Here is a 20,399-nt window from a genome sequence, read left to right on the forward strand (position 1 = left end):
GATGGTCACATTTGCCGCTCTTCTCTCTGAAACCGTTGTACTTATCGTCTGCAAAGCTATGTCGCGTGCTGCGGTATGCGGAGAAACTAAAAGCACCGTAGTAGAACACAGATGAAGGTTCTAAGTTGATGTAATAGCCAGTAAGAAGTAGTCCAATTCAAGTCTTAGGAATCGATTATTGACTTTGTAGCTGGCTTTGGTGCCTTGGACATGAGCTAGGACCTTAAGATTCTGCATAAAATGAGGACTAGGAGCCGCGTTGCACGGGAGAATGTGAAAAGTGTTCATATGTAGTAAAAACCTGAGACATCCGTCCGTTTTCGTCATTTGTTATCGAATCGACTTAATGCCAGATCGTAACATTGGCCGCTCTTCCCTCTAAAACGGTTGTACTTATCGTCTGCAAAGCTATGTCGCGTGTTGCGGTATGCGGAGACACTAAAATCACCATAGTAGAACACAGATGAAGCTTTTAAGTTGATGTAATAGCCAGTAAGAAGTAGTAGAATTCAAGTTTTAGGAATCGATTATTGATTTTTAGCTGGCTTTGGTGCCTTGGACATGAGCTATGACCTTAAGATTCTGCATGAAAGTAGGACTAGCAGCCGAGTTGCACGGGAGAATGTGAAAAGTGTTCATATGTAGTAAAAACCAACCTGAGAAATCCGTCCGTTTTCGTCATTTGTTATCGAACCGACTTAAAGCCAAATCATCACATTGGCAGCTCTGCTCTCTGAAACGGTTGTACTTATCGTCTGCAAAGCTATGTCGCGTGCTGCGGTATGTGGAGACACTAAAATCACCATAGTAGAACACAGATGAAGCTTCTAAGTTGATGTAATAGCCAGTAAGAAGTAGTACATTTCAAGTTCTAGGTATCGATTATTGACTTTTTAGCTGGCTTTGGTGCCTTGGACATGAGCAAGGACCTTGAGATTTTGCATGAAAGGAGGACTAACAGCCGAGTTGCACGGGACAATGTGAAAAGAGTTCATATGTAGTAAAAACCTGAGAAATCCGTCCGTTTTCGTCATTTGTTATCGAATCGACTTAAAGCCAGATCATCACATTGGGTGCTCATATCTCTGAAACGGTTGTACTTATCGTCTGCAAAGCTATGTCGCGTACTGCGGTATTCGGAGACACTAAAAACACCATAGTAAAACACAGATGAAGCTTCTAAGATGATATAATAGCCAGTAAGAAGCAGTACAATTCAAATTTTAGGTATCGGTTATTGACTTTTTAGCTGGCTTTGGTGCCTTGAACATGAGCTAGGACCTTAAGATTCTGTATGAAAGGAGGACTAGCAGGCCAGTTGCACGGGAGAATGTGAAAACTGTTCATATGTAGTAAAAACCAACCTGAGAAATCCGTCCGTTTTCGTCATTTGTTATCGAATCGAATTAAAGCCAGATCGTCACATTGGCCGCTCTTCTCTCTGAAACGGTTGTACTTATCGTCTGCAAAGCTATGTCGCGTGCTGCGGTATGCTGAGACACTAAAAGCACCATAGTACAACACAGATCAAGCTTCTAAGTTGATGTAATAGCCAGTAAGAAGTAGTACAATTCTAATTTTAGGTATCGGTTATTGACTTTTTAGCTGGCTTTGGTGCCTTGGACATGAGCTAGGACATTAAGATTCTACATGAAAGGAGGACTAGCTGCCGAGTTGCACGGGAGAATGTGAAAAGTGTTCATATGTAGTAAAAACCCAAGAAATCCGTCCGTTTTCGTCATTTGTTATCGAATCGTCTTAAAGCCAGATGGTCACATTGCTCGCTCTTCTCTCTGAAACGGTTGTACTTATCGTCTGCAAAGCTATGTCGCGTGCTGCGTTATGCGGAGACACTAAAAGCACCATAGTAGAACACAGATGAAGCTTCTAAGATGATGTAATAGCCAGTAAGAAATAGTACAATTCAAGTTTTAGATATCGTTATTGACTTTTTTGCTGGCTTTGGTGCCTTGGACATGAGCTAGGACCTTAAGATTCTGCATGAAAGGAGGACTAGCAGCCGAGTTGCACGGGAGAATGTGAAAAGTGTTCATATGTAGTAAAAACCTGAGAAATCCGTCCGTTTGCGTCATTTGTTATCGAATCGACTTAAAGCCAGATCGTCACATTTGCCGCTCTTCTCTCTGAAACCGTTGTACTTATCGTCTGCAAAGCTATGTCGCATGCTGCGATATGCGGAGACACTAAAAGCACCATAGTAGAACACAGATGAAGCTTCTAAGTTGATGTAATAGCCAGTAAGAAGTAGTATAATTCAAGTTTTAGGTATCGATTATTGACTTTTTAGCTGGCTTTGGTGCCTTGGACATGAGCTAGGACCTTAAGATTCTGCATGAAAGGAGGACTAGCAGCCGAGTTGCACGGGAGAATGTGAAAAGTGTTCATATGTAGTAAAAACCTGAGAAATCCGTCCGTTTTCGTCATTTGTTATCGAATCGACTAAAAGCCAGATCGTCACATTGGCCGCTCTTCTCTCTGAAACGGTTGTACTTATCGTCTGCAACGCTATGTCGTATGCTGCGGTAGGCGGAGACACTGAAACCACCACAGTAGAACACAGATGAAACTTCTAATTTGATGTAATTGCCAGTAAGAAGTAGTACAATTCAAGTTTTAGGTATCGATTATTGACTTTTTAGCTGGCTTTGATGCCTTGGACATGAGCTAGGACCTTAAGAATCTGCATGAAAGGAGGACTAGCAGCCGAGTTGCAGGGAAGAATGTGAAAAGTGTTCAAATGTAGTAAAAACCTGAGAAATCCGTCCGTTTTCGTCATTTGTTATCGAATCGACTTAAAGCCAGATCGTCACATTGGCCGCTCTTCTCTCTGAAACGGTTGTACTTATCGTCTGCAAAGCTATGTCGCGTGCTGCGGTATGCGGAGACACTACAATCACCATAGTAGAACACAGATGAAGCATCTAAGTTGATGTAATAGCCAGTAAGAAGTAGTCCAAATCAAATTTAGGTATCGATTATTGACTTTTTAGCTGGCTTTGGTGCCTTGGACATGGGCTATGACCTTAAGATTCTGCATGAAAGGAGGACTAGCAGCCGAGTTGCACGGGAGAATGTGAAAAGTGTTCATATGTAGTAAAAACCTGAGAAATCCGTCCGTTTGCGTCATTTGTTATCGAATCGACTTAAAGCCAGATCGTCACATTTGCCGCTCTTCTCTCTGAAACGGTTGTCCTTATCGCCTGCAAAGCTATGTCGCGTGATGCGGTATGCGGAGACACTAAAAGCACCATAGTAGGACACAGATGAAGCTTCTAAGTTGATGTAATAGCCAGTAAGAAGTAGTATAATTCAAGTTTTAGGTATCGATTATTGACTTTAGAGCTGGCTTTGGTGCCTTGGACATGAGCTAGGACCTTAAGATTCTGCATGAAAGGAGGACTAGCAGCCGAGTTGCACGGGAGAATGTGAAAAGTGTTCATATGTAGTAAAAACCTGAGAAATCCGTCCGTTTTCGTCATTTGTTATCGAATCGACTTAAAGCCAGATCGTCACATTGGCCGCTCTTCTCTCTGAAACGGTTGTACTTATCGTCTGCAACGCTATGTCGTATGCTGCGGTAGGCGGAGACACTGAAACCACCACAGTAGAACACAGATGAAACTTCTAATTTGATGTAATTGCCAGTAAGAAGTAGTACAATTCAAGTTTTAGGTATCGATTATTCACTTTTTAGCTGGCTTTGATGCCTTGGACATGAGCTAGGACCTTAAGAATCTGCATGAAAGGAGGACTAGCAGCCGAGTTGCAGGGAAGAATGTGAAAAGTGTTCATATGTAGTAAAAACCTGAGAAATCCGTCCGTTTTCGTCATTTGTTATCGAATCGACTTAAAGCCAGATCGTCACATTGGCCGCTCTTCTCTCTGAAACGGTTGTACTTATCGTCTGCAAAGCTATGTCGCGTGCTGTGATATGCGGAGACACTAAAGGCACCATAGTAGAACACAGATGAAGCTTCTAAGTTGATGTAATAGCCAATAAGAAGTAGTACAATTCAAGTTTTAGGTATCGGTTATTGACTTTTTAGCTGGCTTTGGTGACTTGGACATGAGCTAGGACCTTAAGATTCTACATGAAAGGAGGACTAGCAGCCGAGTTGCACGGGAGAATGTGAAAAGTGTTCATATGTAGTAAAAACCTGAGAAATCCGTCCGTTTTCGTCATTTGTTATCGAATCGACTTAAAGCCAGATCGTCACATTGGCCGCTCTTCTCTCTGAAACGGTTGTACTTATCGTCTGCAACGCTATGTCGTATGCTGCGGTAGGCGGAGACACTGAAACCACCACAGTAGAACACAGATGAAACTTCTAATTTGATGTAATTGCCAGTAAGAAGTAGTACAATTCAAGTTTTAGGTATCGATTATTGACTTTTTAGCTGGCTTTGATGCCTTGGACATGAGCTAGGACCTTAAGAATCTGCATGAAAGGAGGACTAGCAGCCGAGTTGCAGGGAAGAATGTGAAAAGTGTTCAAATGTAGTAAAAACCTGAGAAATCCGTCCGTTTTCGTCATTTGTTATCGAATCGACTTAAAGCCAGATCGTCACATTGGCCGCTCTTCTCTCTGAAACGGTTGTACTTATCGTCTGCAAAGCTATGTCGCGTGCTGCGGTATGCGGAGACACTAAAATCACCATAGTAGAACACAGATGAAGCATCTAAGTTGATGTAATAGCCAGTAAGAAGTAGTCCAAATCAAATTTAGGTATCGATTATTGACTTTTTAGCTGGCTTTGGTGCCTTGGACATGGGCTATGACCTTAAGATTCTGCATGAAAGGAGGACTAGCAGCCGAGTTGCACGGGAGAATGTGAAAAGTGTTCATATGTAGTAAAAACCTGAGAAATCCGTCCGTTTGCGTCATTTGTTATCGAATCGACTTAAAGCCAGATCGTCACATTTGCCGCTCTTCTCTCTGAAACGGTTGTCCTTATCGCCTGCAAAGCTATGTCGCGTGATGCGGTATGCGGAGACACTAAAAGCACCATAGTAGAACACAGATGAAGCTTCTAAGTTGATGTAATAGCCAGTAAGAAGTAGTATAATTCAAGTTTTAGGTATCGATTATTGACTTTTTAGCTGGCTTTGGTGCCTTGGACATGAGCTAGGACCTTAAGATTCTGCATGAAAGGAGGACTAGCAGCCGAGTTGCACGGGAGAATGTGAAAAGTGTTCATATGTAGTAAAAACCTGAGAAATCCGTCCGTTTTCGTCATTTGTTATCGAATCGACTTAAAGCCAGATCGTCACATTGGCCGCTCTTCTCTCTGAAACGGTTGTACTTATCGTCTGCAACGCTATGTCGTATGCTGCGGTAGGCGGAGACACTGAAACCACCACAGTAGAACACAGATGAAACTTCTAATTTGATGTAATTGCCAGTAAGAAGTAGTACAATTCAAGTTTTAGGTATCGATTATTCACTTTTTAGCTGGCTTTGATGCCTTGGACATGAGCTAGGACCTTAAGAATCTGCATGAAAGGAGGACTAGCAGCCGAGTTGCAGGGAAGAATGTGAAAAGTGTTCATATGTAGTAAAAACCTGAGAAATCCGTCCGTTTTCGTCATTTGTTATCGAATCGACTTAAAGCCAGATCGTCACATTGGCCGCTCTTCTCTCTGAAACGGTTGTACTTATCGTCTGCAAAGCTATGTCGCGTGCTGTGATATGCGGAGACACTAAAGGCACCATAGTAGAACACAGATGAAGCTTCTAAGTTGATGTAATAGCCAATAAGAAGTAGTACAATTCAAGTTTTAGGTATCGGTTATTGACTTTTTAGCTGGCTTTGGTGACTTGGACATGAGCTAGGACCTTAAGATTCTACATGAAAGGAGGACTAGCTGCCGAGTTGCACGGGAGAATGTGAAAAGTGTTCATATGTAGTAAAAACCCAAGAAATCCGTCCGTTTTCGTCATTTGTTATCGAATCGTCTTAAAGCCAGATCGTCACATTGACCGCTCTTCTCTCTGAAACGGTTTTACTAATCGTCTGCAAAGCTATGTCGCCTGCTGCGGTATGCTGAGACACTAAAAGCACCATAGTACAACACAGATCAAGCTTCTAAGTTGATGTAATAGCCAGTAAGAAGTAGTACAATTCTAGTTTTAGGTATCGGTTATTGACTTTTTAGCTGGCTTTGGTGCCTTGGACATGAGCTAGGACCTTAAGATTCTACATGAAAGGAGGACTAGCTGCCGAGTTGCACGGGAGAATGTGAAAAGTGTTCATATGTAGTAAAAACCCAAGAAATCCGTCCGTTTTCGTCATTTGTTATCGAATCGTCTTAAAGCCAGATCGTCACATTGACCGCTCTTCTCTCTGAAACGGTTGTACTTATCGTCTGCAAAGCTATATCGCGTGCTGCGTTATGCGGAGACACTAAAAGCACCATAGTAGAACACAGATGAAGCTTCTAAGATGATGTAATAGCCAGTAAGAAATAGTACAATTCAAGTTTTAGATATCGTTATTGACTTTTTAGCTGGCTTTGGTGCCTTGGACATGGGCTATGACTTTAAGATTCTGCATGATAGGAGGACTAGCAGCCGAGTTGCACGGGAGAATGTGAAAAGTGTTCATATGTAATAAAAACCTGAGAAATAAGTCCGTTTTAGTCATTTGATATCGAATCGACTTAAAGTCAGATCGTCACATTGGCCGCTCTTCTTTCTGAAACGGTTGAACTTATCGTCTACAAAGCTATGTCGCGTGCTGCGGTATGCGGAGACACTAAAAGCACCATAGTAGAACACAGATGAAGCTTCTAAGTTGATGTAATAGCCAGTAAGAAGTAGTACAATTCAAGTTTTTGGTATCGGTTATTGACTTTTTAGCTGGCTTTGGTGCCTTGGACATGAGCTAGGACCTTAAGATTCTGCATGAAAGGAGGACTAGCTGCCGAGTTGCACGGGAGAATGTGAAAAGTGTTCATATGTAGTAAAAACCCAAGAAATCCGTCCGTTTTCGTCATTTGTTATCGAATCGTCTTAAAGCCAGATCGTCACATTGACCGCTCTTCTCTCTGAAACGGTTGTACTTATCGTCTGCAAAGCTATGTCGCGTGCTGCGGTATGCGGAGACATTAAAAGCACCATAGTAGAACACAGATGAAGCTTCTAAGTTGATGTAATAGCCAGTAAGAAGTAGTACAATTCAAGTTTTAAGTATTGATTATTGACCTTTTAGCTGCCTTGGTGCCTTGGACATGAGCTAGGACCTTGAGATTCTGCATGAAAGAAGGACTAGCAGCCGAGTTGCACGGGAGAATGTGAAAAGTGTTCGCATGTAGTAAAAACCTGAGAAATCCGTCCGTTTTAGTCATTTGTTATCGAATCGACTTAAAGCCAGATCGTCACATTTGCCGCTCTTCTCTCTGAAACCGTTGTACTTATCGTCTGCAAAGCTATGTCGCGTGCTGTGATATGCGGAGACACTAAAAGCACCATAGTAGAACACAGATGAAGCTTCTAAGTTGATGTAATAGCCAATAAGAGGTAGTACAATTCAAGTTTTAGGTATCGGTTATTGACTTTTTAGCGGGCTTTGGTGACTTGGACATGAGCTAGGACCTTAAGATTCTACATGAAAGGAGGACTAGCTGCCGAGTTGCACGGGAGAATGTGAAAAGTGTTCATATGTAGTAAAAACCCAAGAAATCCGTCCGTTTTCGTCATTTGTTATCGAATCGTCTTAAAGCCAGATCGTCACATTGACCGCTCTTCTCTCTGAAACGGTTTTACTAATCGTCTGCAAAGCTATGTCGCCTGCTGCGGTATGCTGAGACACTAAAAGCACCATAGTACAACACAGATCAAGCTTCTAAGTTGATGTAATAGCCAGTAAGAAGTAGTACAATTCTAGTTTTAGGTATCGGTTATTGACTTTTTAGCTGGCTTTGGTGCCTTGGACATGAGCTAGGATCTTAAGATTCTACATGAAAGGAGGACTAGCTGCCGAGTTGCACGGGAGAATGTGAAAAGTGTTCATATGTAGTAAAAACCCAAGAAATCCGTCCGTTTTCGTCATTTGTTATCGAATCGTCTTAAAGCCAGATCGTCACATTGACCGCTCTTCTCTCTGAAACGGTTGTACTTATCGTCTGCAAAGCTATGTCGCGTGCTGCGTTATGCGGAGACACTAAAAGCACCATAGTAGAACACAGATGAAGCTTCTAAGATGATGTAATAGCCAGTAAGAAATAGTACAATTCAAGTTTTAGATATCGTTATTGACTTTTTAGCTGGCTTTGGTGCCTTGGACATGGGCTATGACTTTAAGATTCTGCATGAAAGGAGGACTAGCAGCCGAGTTGCACGGGAGAATGTGAAAAGTGTTCATATGTAATAAAAACCTGAGAAATAAGTCCGTTTTAGTCATTTGTTATCGAATCGACTTAAAGCCAGATCGTCACATTGGCCGCTCATCTCTCTGAAACGGTTGAACTTATCGTCTACAAAGCTATGTCGCGTGCTGCGGTATGCGGAGACACTAAAAGCACCATAGTAGAACACAGATGAAGCTTCTAAGTTGATGTAATAGCCAGTAAGAAGTAGTACAATTCAAGTTTTTGGTATCGGTTATTGACTTTTTAGCTGGCTTTGGTGTCTTTGACATGAGCTAGGACCTTAAGATTCTGCATGAAAGGAGGACTAGCTGCCGAGTTGCACGGGAGAATGTGAAAAGTGTTCATATGTAGTAAAAACCCAAGAAATCCGTCCGTTTTCGTCATTTGTTATCGAATTGTCTTAAAGCCAGATCGTCACATTAACCGCCCTTCTCTCTGAAACGGTTGTACTTATCGTCTGCAAAGCTATGTCGCGTGCTGCGGTATGCGGAGACATTAAAAGCACCATAGTAGAACACAGATGAAGCTTCTAAGTTGATGTAATAGCCAGTAAGAAGTAGTACAATTCAAGTTTTAAGTATTGATTATTGACCTTTTAGCTGCCTTGGTGCCTTGGACATGAGCTAGGACCTTGAGATTCTGCATGAAAGGAGGACTAGCAGCCGAGTTGCACGGGAGAATGTGAAAAGTGTTCGCATGTAGTAAAAACCTGAGAAATCCGTCCGTTTTAGTCATTTGTTATCGAATCGACTTATAGCCAGATCGTCACATTGGCCGCTCTTCTCTCTGAAACGGTTGTACTAATCGTCTGCAAAGCTATGTCGCGTGCTGCGGTATGCAAAGACACTAAAATCACCATAGTAGAACACAGATGAAGTATCTAAGTTGATGTAATAGCCAGTAAGAAGTAGTCCAATTCAAGTTTTAGGTATCGATTATTGACTTTTTAGCTGGCTTTGGTGACTTGGACATGAGCTAGGACCTTAAGGTTCTATATGAAAGGAGGACTAGCAACCGAGTTGCACGGTAGAATGTGAAAAGTGTTCATATGTAATAAAAACCTGAGAAATCCATCCGTTTTCGTCATTTGTTATCGAATCGACTTAAAGCCAGATCGTCACATTGGCCGCTCTCCTCTCTGAAACGGTTGTACTTATCGTCTACAAAGCTATGTCGCGTGCTGCGGTATGCGGAGACACTAAAAGCACCATAGTAGAACACAGATGAAGCTTCTAAGTAGATGTAATAGCCAGTAAGAAGTAGTACAAATCAAGTTTTAGGTATCGGTTATTGACTTTTTAGCTGGCTTTGGTGACTTGGACATGAGCTAGGACCTTAAGATTCTGCATGAAAGGACGACTAGCTGCCGAGTTGCACGGGAGAATGTGAAAAGTGTTCATATGTAGTAAAAACCCAAGAAATCCGTCCGTTTTCGTCATTTGTTATCGAATCGTCTTAAAGCCAGATCGTCACATTGACCGCTCTTCTCTCTGAAACGGTTGTACTTATCGTCTGCAAAGCTATGTCGCCTGCTGCGGTATGCGGAGACACTAAAGGCACCATAGTAGAACACAGATGAAGCTTCTAAGTTGATGTAATAGCCAGTAAGAAGTAGTACAATTCAAGTTTTAAGTATTGATTATTGACCTTTTAGCTGCCTTGGTGCCTTGGACATGAGCTAGGACCTTGAGATTCTGCATGAAAGGAGGACTAGCAGCCGAGTTGCACAGGAGAATGTGAAAAGTGTTCGCATGTAGTAAAAACCTGAGAAATCCGTGCGTTTTCGTCATTTGTTATCGAATCGACTTTTAGCCAGATCGTCACATTGGCCGCTCTTCTCTCTGAAACGGTTGTACTTATCGTCTGCAAAGCTATGTCGCGTGCTGCGGTATGCGGAGACACTAAAAGCACCATAGTAGAACACAGATGAAGCTTCTAAGTTGATGTAATAGCCAGTAAGAAGTAGTACAATTCAAGTTTTTGGTATCGGTTATTGACTTTTTAGCTGGCTTTGGTGCCTTTGACATGAGCTAGGACCTTAAGATTCTGCATGAAAGGAGGACTAGCTGCCGAGTTGCACGGGAGAATGTGAAAAGTGTTCATATGTAGTACAAACCCAAGAAATCCGTCCGTTTTCGTCATTTGTTATCGAATTGTCTTAAAGCCAGATCGTCTCATTAACCGCCCTTCTCTCTGAAACGGTTGTACTTATCGTCTGCAAAGCTATGTCGCGTGCTGCGGTATGCGGAGACATTAAAAGCACCATAGTAGAACACAGATGAAGCTTCTAAGTTGATGTAATAGCCAGTAAGAAGTAGTACAATTCAAGTTTTAAGTATTGATTATTGACCTTTTAGCTGCCTTGGTGCCTTGGACATGAGCTAGGACCTTGAGATTCTGCATGAAAGGAGGACTAGCAGCCGAGTTGCACGGGAGAATGTGAAAAGTGTTCGCATGTAGTAAAAACCTGAGAAATCCGTCCGTTTTAGTCATTTGTTATCGAATCGACTTATAGCCAGATCGTCACATTGGCCGCTCTTCTCTCTGAAACGGTTGTACTAATCGTCTGCAAAGCTATGTCGCGTGCTGCGGTATGCAAAGACACTAAAATCATCATAGTAGAACACAGATGAAGCATCTAAGTTGATGTAATAGCCAGTAAGAAGTAGTCCAATTCAAGTTTTATGTATCGATTATTGACTTTTTAGCTGGCTTTGGTGACTTGGACATGAGCTAGGACCTTAAGGTTCTATATGAAAGGAGGACTAGCAACCGAGTTGCACGGTAGAATGTGAAAAGTGTTCATATGTAATAAAAACCTGAGAAATCCATCCGTTTTCGTCATTTGTTATCGAATCGACTTAAAGCCAGATCGTCACATTGGCCGCTCTCCTCTCTGAAACGGTTGTACTTATCGTCTACAAAGCTATGTCGCGTGCTGCGGTATGCGGAGACACTAAAAGCACCATAGTAGAACACAGATGAAGCTTCTAAGTTGATGTAATAGCCAGTAAGAAGTAGTACAAATCAAGTTTTAGGTATCGGTTATTGACTTTTTAGCTGGCTTTGGTGACTTGGACATGAGCTAGGACCTTAAGATTCTGCATGAAAGGACGACTAGCTGCCGAGTTGCACGGGAGAATGTGAAAAGTGTTCATATGTAGTAAAAACCCAAGAAATCCGTCCGTTTTCGTCATTTGTTATCGAATCGTCTTAAAGCCAGATCGTCACATTGACCGCTCTTCTCTCTGAAACGGTTGTACTTATCGTCTGCAAAGCTATGTCGCCTGCTGCGGTATGCGGAGACACTAAAGGCACCATAGTAGAACACAGATGAAGCTTCTAAGTTGATGTAATAGCCAGTAAGAAGTAGTACAATTCAAGTTTTAAGTATTGATTATTGACCTTTTAGCTGCCTTGGTGCCTTGGACATGAGCTAGGACCTTGAGATTCTGCATGAAAGGAGGACTAGCAGCCGAGTTGCACAGGAGAATGTGAAAAGTGTTCGCATGTAGTAAAAACCTGAGAAATCCGTGCGTTTTCGTCATTTGTTATCGAATCGACTTTTAGCCAGATCGTCACATTGGCCGCTCTTCTCTCTGAAACGGTTGTACTTATCGTCTGCAAAGCTATGTCGCGTGCTGCGGTATGCGGAGACACTAAAATCACCATAGTAGAACACAGATGAAGCATCTAACTTGATGTAATAGCCAGTAAGAAGTAGTCCAATTGAAGTTTTTGGTATCGATTATTGACATTTTAGCTGGCTTTGGTGACTTGGACATGAGCTAGGACCTTAAGATTCTGCATGAAAGGAGGAATAGCAGCCGAGTTGCACGGGAGAATATGAAAAGTGTTCATATGTAGTAAAAACATGAGAAATCCGTCCGTTTGCGTCATTTGTTATCGAATCGACTTAAAGCCAGATCGTCACATTGGCCGCTCTTCTCTCTGAACTGTTGTACATATCGTCTGCAAAGCTATGTCGCGTGCTGCGGTATGCGGAGACAAAAAAATCTTCATAGTAGAACACAGATGAAGCTTCTAAGTTGATGTAATAGCCAGTAAGAAGTAGTACAATTCAAGTTTTAGTTATCGATTATTGACTTTTTAGCTGGCTTTGATGCCTTGGACATGAGCTAGGACCTTAAGATTCTGCATGAAAGGAGGACTAGCAGCCGAGTTGCACAGGAGAATGTGAAAAGTGTTCGCATGTAGTAAAAACCTGAGAAATCCGTGCGTTTTCGTCATTTGTTATCGAATCGACTTTTAGCCAGATCGTCACATTGGCCGCTCTTCTCTCTGAAACGGTTGTACTTATCGTCTGCAAAGCTATGTCGCGTGCTGCGGTATGCGGAGACACTAAAATCACCATAGTAGAACACAGATGAAGCATCTAAGTTGATGTAATAGCCAGTAAGAAGTAGTCCAATTGAAGTTTTTGGTATCGATTATTGACATTTTAGCTGGCTTTGGTGACTTGGACATGAGCTAGGACCTTAAGATTCTGCATGAAAGGAGGAATAGCAGCCGAGTTGCACGGGAGAATATGAAAAGTGTTCATATGTAGTAAAAACCTGAGAAATCCGTCCGTTTGCGTCATTTGTTATCGAATCGACTTAAAGCCAGATCGTCACATTGGCCGCTCTTCTCTCTGAACTGTTGTACATATCGTCTGCAAAGCTATGTCGCGTGCTGCGGTATGCGGAGACAAGAAAATCTTCATAGTAGAACACAGATGAAGCTTCTAAGTTGATGTAATAGCCAGTAAGAAGTAGTACAATTCAAGTTTTAGTTATCGATTATTGACTTTTTAGCTGGCTTTGATGCCTTGGACATGAGCTAGGACCTTAAGATTCTGCATGAGAGGAGGACTAGCAGCCGAGTTGCACGGGAGAATGTGAAAAGAGTTCATATGTAGTAAAAACCCAAGAAATCCGTCCGTTTTCGTCATTTGTTATCGAATCGTCTTAAAGCCAGATCGTCACATTGACCGCTCTTCTCTCTGAAACGGTTGTACTTATCGTCTGCAAAGCTATGTCGCCTGCTGCGTTATGCGGAGACACTAAAAGCACCATAGTAGAACACAGATGAAGCTTCTAAGATGATGTAATAGCCAGTAAGAAATAGTACAATTCAAGTTTTAGATATCGTTATTGACTTTTTAGCTGGCTTTGGTGCCTTGGACATGGGCTATGACCTTAAGATTCTGCATGAAAGGAGGACTAGCAGCCGAGTTGCACGGGAGAATGTGAAAAGTGTTCATATGTAGTAAAAACCTGAGAAATCCGTCCTTTTGCGTCATTTGTTATCGAATCGACTTAAAGCCAGATCGTCACATTTGCCGCTCGTCTCTCTGAAACCGTTGTACTTATCGTCTGCAAAGCTATGTCGCGTGCTGCGATATGCGGAGACACTAAAAGCACCATAGTAGAACACAGATGAAGCTTCTAAGTTAATGTAATAGCCAGTAAGAAGTAGTACAATTCAAGTTTTAGATATTGATTATTGACCTTTAGCTGGCTTTGGTGCCTTGGACATGATCTAGGACCTTAAGATTCTGCATGAAAGAAGGACTAGCAGCCGAGTTGCCCGGGAGAATGTGAAAAGTGTTCATATGTAGTAAAAACCTGAGAAATCCGTCCGTTTTCGTCATTTGTTATCGAATCGACTTTTAGCCAGATCGTCACATTGGCCGCTCTTCTCTCTGAAACGGTTGTACTTATCTTCTGCAAAGCTATGTCGCGTGCTGCGGTATGTGGAGACACTAAAAGCACCATAGTAGAACAGAGATGAAGCTTCTAAGTTGATGTAATAGCCAGTAAGAAGTAGTCCAATTCAAGTTTTAGGTATCGATTATTGACTTTTTACTGGCTTTGGTGCCTTGGACATGAGCTAGGACCTTAAGATTCTGCATGAAAGGAGGACTAGCAGCCGAGTTTCACGGGAGAATGTGAAAAGTGTTCATATGTAATAAAATCCTGAGAAATCCTTCCGTTTTCGTCATTTGTTATCGAATCGACTTAAAGCCAGATCGTCACATTGGCCGCTCTTCTCTCTGAAACGGTTGTACTTATCATCTGCAAAGCTATTTCGCGTGCTGCGGTATGCGGAGGCACTAAAATCACCATAGTAGAACACAGATGAAGCATTTAAGTTGATGTAATAGCCAGTAAGAAGTAGTCCAATTCAAATTTAGGTATCGATTATTGACTTCTTAGCTGGCTTTGGTGACTTGGACATGAGCTAGGACCTTAAGATTCTGCATGAAAGGAGGACTAGCAACCGAGTTGCACGGGAGAATGTGAAAAGTGTTCATATGTAATAAAAACCTGAGAAATAAGTCCGTTTTCGTCATTTGTTATCGAATCGACTTAAAGCCAAATCGTCACATTGGCCGCTCTTCTCTCTGAAACGGTTGTACTTATCGTCTACAAAGCTATGTCGCGTGCTGCGGTATGCGGAGACCTAAAAGCATCATAGTAGAACACAGATGAAGCTTCTAAGTTGATGTAATAGCCAGTAAGAAGTAGCACAATTCAAGTTTTTGGTATCGGTTATTGACTTTTTAGCTGGCTTTGGTGCCTTGGACATGAGCTAGGACCTTAAGATTCTGCATGAAAGGAGGACTAGCTGCCGAGTTGCACGGGAGAATGTGAAAAGTGTTCATATGTAGTAAAAACCCAAGAAATCCGTCCGATTTCGTCATTTGTTATCGAATCGTCTTAAAGCCAGATCGTCACATTGACCGCTCTTCTCTCTGAAACGGTTGTACTTATCGTCTGCAAAGCTATGTCGCGTGCTGCGGTATGCGGAGACATTAAAAGCACCATAGTAGAACACAGATGAAGCTTCAAAGTTATGTAATAGCCAGTAAGAAGTAGTACAATTCAAGTTTTAAGTATTGATTATTGACCTTTTAGCTGCCTTCGTGCCTTGGACATGAGCTAGGATCTTAAGATTTTGCATGAAAGGAGGACTAGGAGCAGAGTTGCACGGGAGAATGTGAAAAGTGTTCATATGTAGTAAAAACCTGAGAAATCCGTCCGTTTTCGTCATTTGTTATCGAATCGACTTAAAGCCAGGTCGTCACATTGGTCACTCTTCTCTCTGAAACGGTTGTACTTATTGTCTGCAAAGCTATGTCGCGTGCTGCGGTATGTGGAGACACGAAAATCATCATAGTAGAACACAGATAAAGCTTCTAAGTTGATGTAATAGCCAGTAAGAACTAGTACAATTCAAGTTTTAGGTATCGATTATTGACTTTTTAGCTGGCTTTGGTGCCTTGAACATGAGCTAGGACCTTACGATTCTGCATGAAAGGAGGACTAGCAGCCGAGTTGCACGGGAGAATGTGAAAAGTGTTTATATGTAGTAAAAACCTGAGAAATCCGTCCGTTTTCGTCATTTGTTATCGAACCGACTTAAAGCCAAATCGTCACATTGGCCGCTCTGCTCTCTGAAACGGTTGTACTTATCGTCTGCAAAGCTATGTCGCGTACTGCGGTATTCGGAGACACTAAACGCACCATAGTAGAACACAGATGAAGCTTCTAAGTTGATGTAATAGCCAGTAAGAACAAGTACAATTCAAGTTTTAGGTATCGATTATTGAATTTTTAGCTGGCTTTGGTGCCTTGGACAAGAGCTAGGACCTTACGATTCTGCATGAAAGGAGGACTAGCAGCCGAGTTGCACGGGAGAATGTGAAAAGTGTTTATATGTAGTAAAAACCTGAGAAATCCGTCCGTTTTCGTCATTTGTTATCGAATCGACTTAAAGCCAAATCGTCACATTGGCCGCTCTGCTCTCTGAAACGGTTGTACTTATCGTCTGCAAAGCTATGTCGCGTACTGCGGTATTCGGAGACATTAAACGCACAATAGTAGAACACAGATGAAGCTTCTAAGTTGATGTAATAGCCAGTAAGAAGTAGTACAATTCAAGTTTTAGATATTGATTATTGACTTTTTAGCTGGCTTTGGTGCCTTGGACATGATCTAGGACCTTAAGATGCTGCATGAAAGAAGGACTAGCAGCCGAGTTGCCCGGGAGAATGTTAAAAGTGTTCATATGTAGCAAAACCTTAGAAATCCGTCCGTTATCGTCATTTTTTTATCCAATCGACTTAAAGCCAGATCGTCACATTGGCCGCTCTTCTCTCTGAAACGGTTGTACTTATCGTCTGCAAAACTATGTCGCGTGCTGCGGTATGCGGAGAAACTAAAAGCACCGTAGTAGAACATAGATGAAGGTTCTAAGTTGATGTAATAGCCAGTAAGAAGTAGTCCAATTCAAGTTTTAGGAATCGATTATTGACTTTTTAGCTGGCTTTGGTGCCTTTGACATGAGCTATGACCTTTTATTCTGCATAAAAGGAGGACTAGCAGCCGAGTTGCACGGGAGAATGTGAAAAGTGTTCATATGTAGTAAAAACCTGAGAAATCCGTCCGTTTTCGTCATTTGTTATCGAATCGACTTAAAGCCAGATCGTCACATTGGCCGCTCTTCTCTCTGAAACGGTTGTACTTATCGTCTACAAAGCTATGTCGCGTGCTGCGGTATGCGGAGACACTAAAAGCACCATAGTAGAACACAGATGAAGCTTCTAAGTTGATGTAATAGCCAGTAAGAAGTAGTACAATTCAAGTTTTTGGTATCGGTTATTGACTTTTTAGCTGGCTTTGGTGCCTTGGACATGAGCTAGGACCTTAAGATTCTGCATGAAAGGAGGACTAGCAGCCGAGTTGTACGGGAGAATGTGAAAAGTGTTCGCATGTAGTAAAAACCTGAGAAATCCGTCCGTTTTAGTCATTTGTTATCGAATCGACTTATAGCCAGATCGTCACATTGGCCGCTCTTCTCTCTGAAACGGTTGTACTTATCGTCTGCAAAGCTATGTCGCGTGCTGCGGTATGCGGAGACACTAAAATCACCATAGTAGAACACAGATGAAGCATCTAAGTTGATGTAATAGCCAGTAAGAAGTAGTCCAATTCAAGTTTTAGGTATCGATTATTGACTTTTTAGCTGGCTTTGGTGACTTGGACATGAGCTAGGACCTTAAGGTTCCATATGAAAGGAGGACTAGCAACCGAGTTGCACGGTAGAATGTGAAAAGTGTTCATATGTAATAAAAACCTGAGAAATCCGTCCGTTTTCATCATTTGTTATCGAATCGACTTAAAGCCAGATCGTCACATTGGCCGCTCTCCTCTCTGAAACGGTTGTACTTATCGTCTACAAAGCTATGTCGCGTGCTGCGGTATGCGGAGACACTAAAAGCACCATAGTAGAACACAGATGAAGCTTCTAAGTTGATGTAATAGCCAGTAAGAAGTAGTACAAATCAAGTTTTAGGTATCGGTTATTGACTTTTTAGCTGGCTTTGGTGACTTGGACATGAGCTAGGACCTTAAGATTCTGCATGAAAGGAGGACTAGCAGAGGGGTTGCACGGGTGAATGTGAGAAGTGTTCATACGTAGTAAAAACCTGACAAATCCGTCCGTTTTCGTCATTCGTTATCGAATCGACTTAAAGCCAGATCGTCACATTGGCCGCTCTTCTCTCTGAAACCGTTGTACTTACCGTCTGCAAAGCCATGTCGCGTGCTGCGGTATGCGGAGACACTAAAAGCACCATAGTAGAACACAGATGAAGCTTCTAAGTTGATGCAATAGCCAGTAAGAAGTAGTACAATTCAAGTTTTATGTATCGATTATTGACTTTTTAGCTGGCTTCGGTGCCCTGGACATGAGCTAGGACCTTAAGATTCTGCATGAAAGGAGGACTAGCAGCCGAGTTGCACGGGAGAATGTGGAAAGTGTTCATATGTAGTAAAAACCTGAGAAATCCGTCCGTTTTCGTCATTTGTTATCGAATCGACTTAAAGCCAGATGGTCACATTGGCCGCTCTTCTCTCTGAAACGGTTGTACTTATCGTCTGCAAAGCTATGTCACGTACTGCGGTATTCGGAGACACTAAAAACACCATAGTAGAACACAGATGAAGCTTCTAAGATGATGTAATAGCCAGTAAGAAGTTGTACAATTCAATTTTAAGGTATCGGTTATTGACTTTTTGGCTCGCTTTGGTCCCTTGGACATGAGCTAGGACCTTAAGATTCTGCATGAAAGGAGGACTAGGAGCAGAGTTGCACGGGAGAATGTGAAAAGTGTTCATATGTAGTAAAAACCTGAGAAATCCGTCCGTTTACGTCATTTGTTATCGAATCGACTTAAAGCCAGGTCGTCACATTGGTCACTCTTCTCTCTGAAACGGTTGTACTTATTGTCTGCAAAGCTATGTCGTGTGCTGCGGTATGTGGAGACACGAAAATCACCATAGCAGAACACAGATGAAGCTTCTAAGTTGATGTAATAGCCAGTAAGAAGTAGTACAATTCAAGTTTTTGGTATCGAGTATTGACTTTTTAGCTGGCTTTGGTGCCTTGGACATGAGCTAGGACCTTAAGATTCTGCATGAAAGGAGGACTAGCTGCCGAGTTGCACGGGAGAATGTGAAAAGTGTTCATATGCAGTAAAAACCCAAGAAATCCGTCCGTTTTCGTCATTTGTTATCGAATCGTCTTAAAGCCAGATCGTCACATTGACCGCTCTTCTCTCTGAAACGGTTGTACTTATCGTCTGCAAAGCTATGTCGCGTGCTGCGGTATGCGGAGACATTAAAAGCACCATAGTAGAACACAGATGAAGCTTCTAAGTTGATGTGATAGCCAGTAAGAAGTAGTACAATTCAAGTTTTAAGTATTGATTATTGACCTTTTAGCTGCCTTGGTGCCTTGGACATGAGCTAGGACCTTGAGATTCTGCATGAAAGGAGGACTAGCAGCCGAGTTGCACGGGAGAATGTGAAAAGTGTTCGCATGTAGTAAAAACCTGAGAAATCCGTCCGTTTTAGTCATTTGTTATCGAATCGACTTATAGCCAGATCGTCACATTGGCCGCTCTTCTCTCTGAAACGGTTGTACTTATCGTCTGCAAAGCTATGTCGCGTGCTGCGGTATGCGGAGACACTAAAATCACCATAGTAGAACACAGATGAAGCATCTAAGTTGATGTAATAGCCAGTAAGAAGTAGTCCAATTCAAGTTTTAGGTATCGATTATTGACTTTTTAGCTGGCTTTGGTGACTTGGACATGAGCTAGGACCTTAAGGTTCTATATGAAAGGAGGACTAGCAACCGAGTTGCACGGTAGAATGTGAAAAGTGTTCATATGTAATAAAAACCTGAGAAATCCGTCCGTTTTCGTCATTTGTTATCGAATCGACTTAAAGCCAGATCGTCACATTGGCCGCTCTCCTTTCTGAAACGGTTGTACTTATCGTCTACAAAGCTATGTCGCGTGCTGCGGTATGCGGAGACACTAAAAGCACCATAGTAGAACACAGATGAAGCTTCTAAGTTGATGTAATAGCCAGTAAGAAGTAGTACAAATCAAGTTTTAGGTATGGGTTATTGACTTTTTAGCTGGCTTTGGTGACTTGGACATGAGCTAGGTCCTTAAGATTCTGCATGAAAGGAGGAATAGCAGCCGAGTTGCACGGGAGAATATGAAAAGTGTTCATATGTAGTAAAAACCTGAGAAATCCGTCCGTTTTCGTCATTTGTTATCGAATCGACTTAAAGCCAGATCGTCACATTGGCCGCTCTTCTCTCTGAACGGTTGTACATATCGTCTGCAAAGCTATGTCGCGTGCTGCGGTATGTGGAGACACGAAAATCATCATAGTAGAACACAGATAAAGCTTCTAAGTTGATGTAATAGCCAGTAAGAACTAGTACAATTCAAGTTTTAGGTATCGATTATTGACTTTTTAGCTGGCTTTGGTGCCTTGAACATGAGCTAGGACCTTACGATTCTGCATGAAAGGAGGACTAGCAGCCGAGTTGCACGGGAGAATGAGAAAAGTGTTTATATGTAGTAAAAACCTGAGAAATCCGTCCGTTTTCGTCATTTGTTATCGAATCGACTTAAAGC

Source organism: Schistocerca gregaria, chromosome 6 (assembly GCF_023897955.1).
Source record: "Schistocerca gregaria isolate iqSchGreg1 chromosome 6, iqSchGreg1.2, whole genome shotgun sequence".
Classification (NCBI taxonomy): domain Eukaryota; kingdom Metazoa; phylum Arthropoda; class Insecta; order Orthoptera; family Acrididae; genus Schistocerca; species Schistocerca gregaria.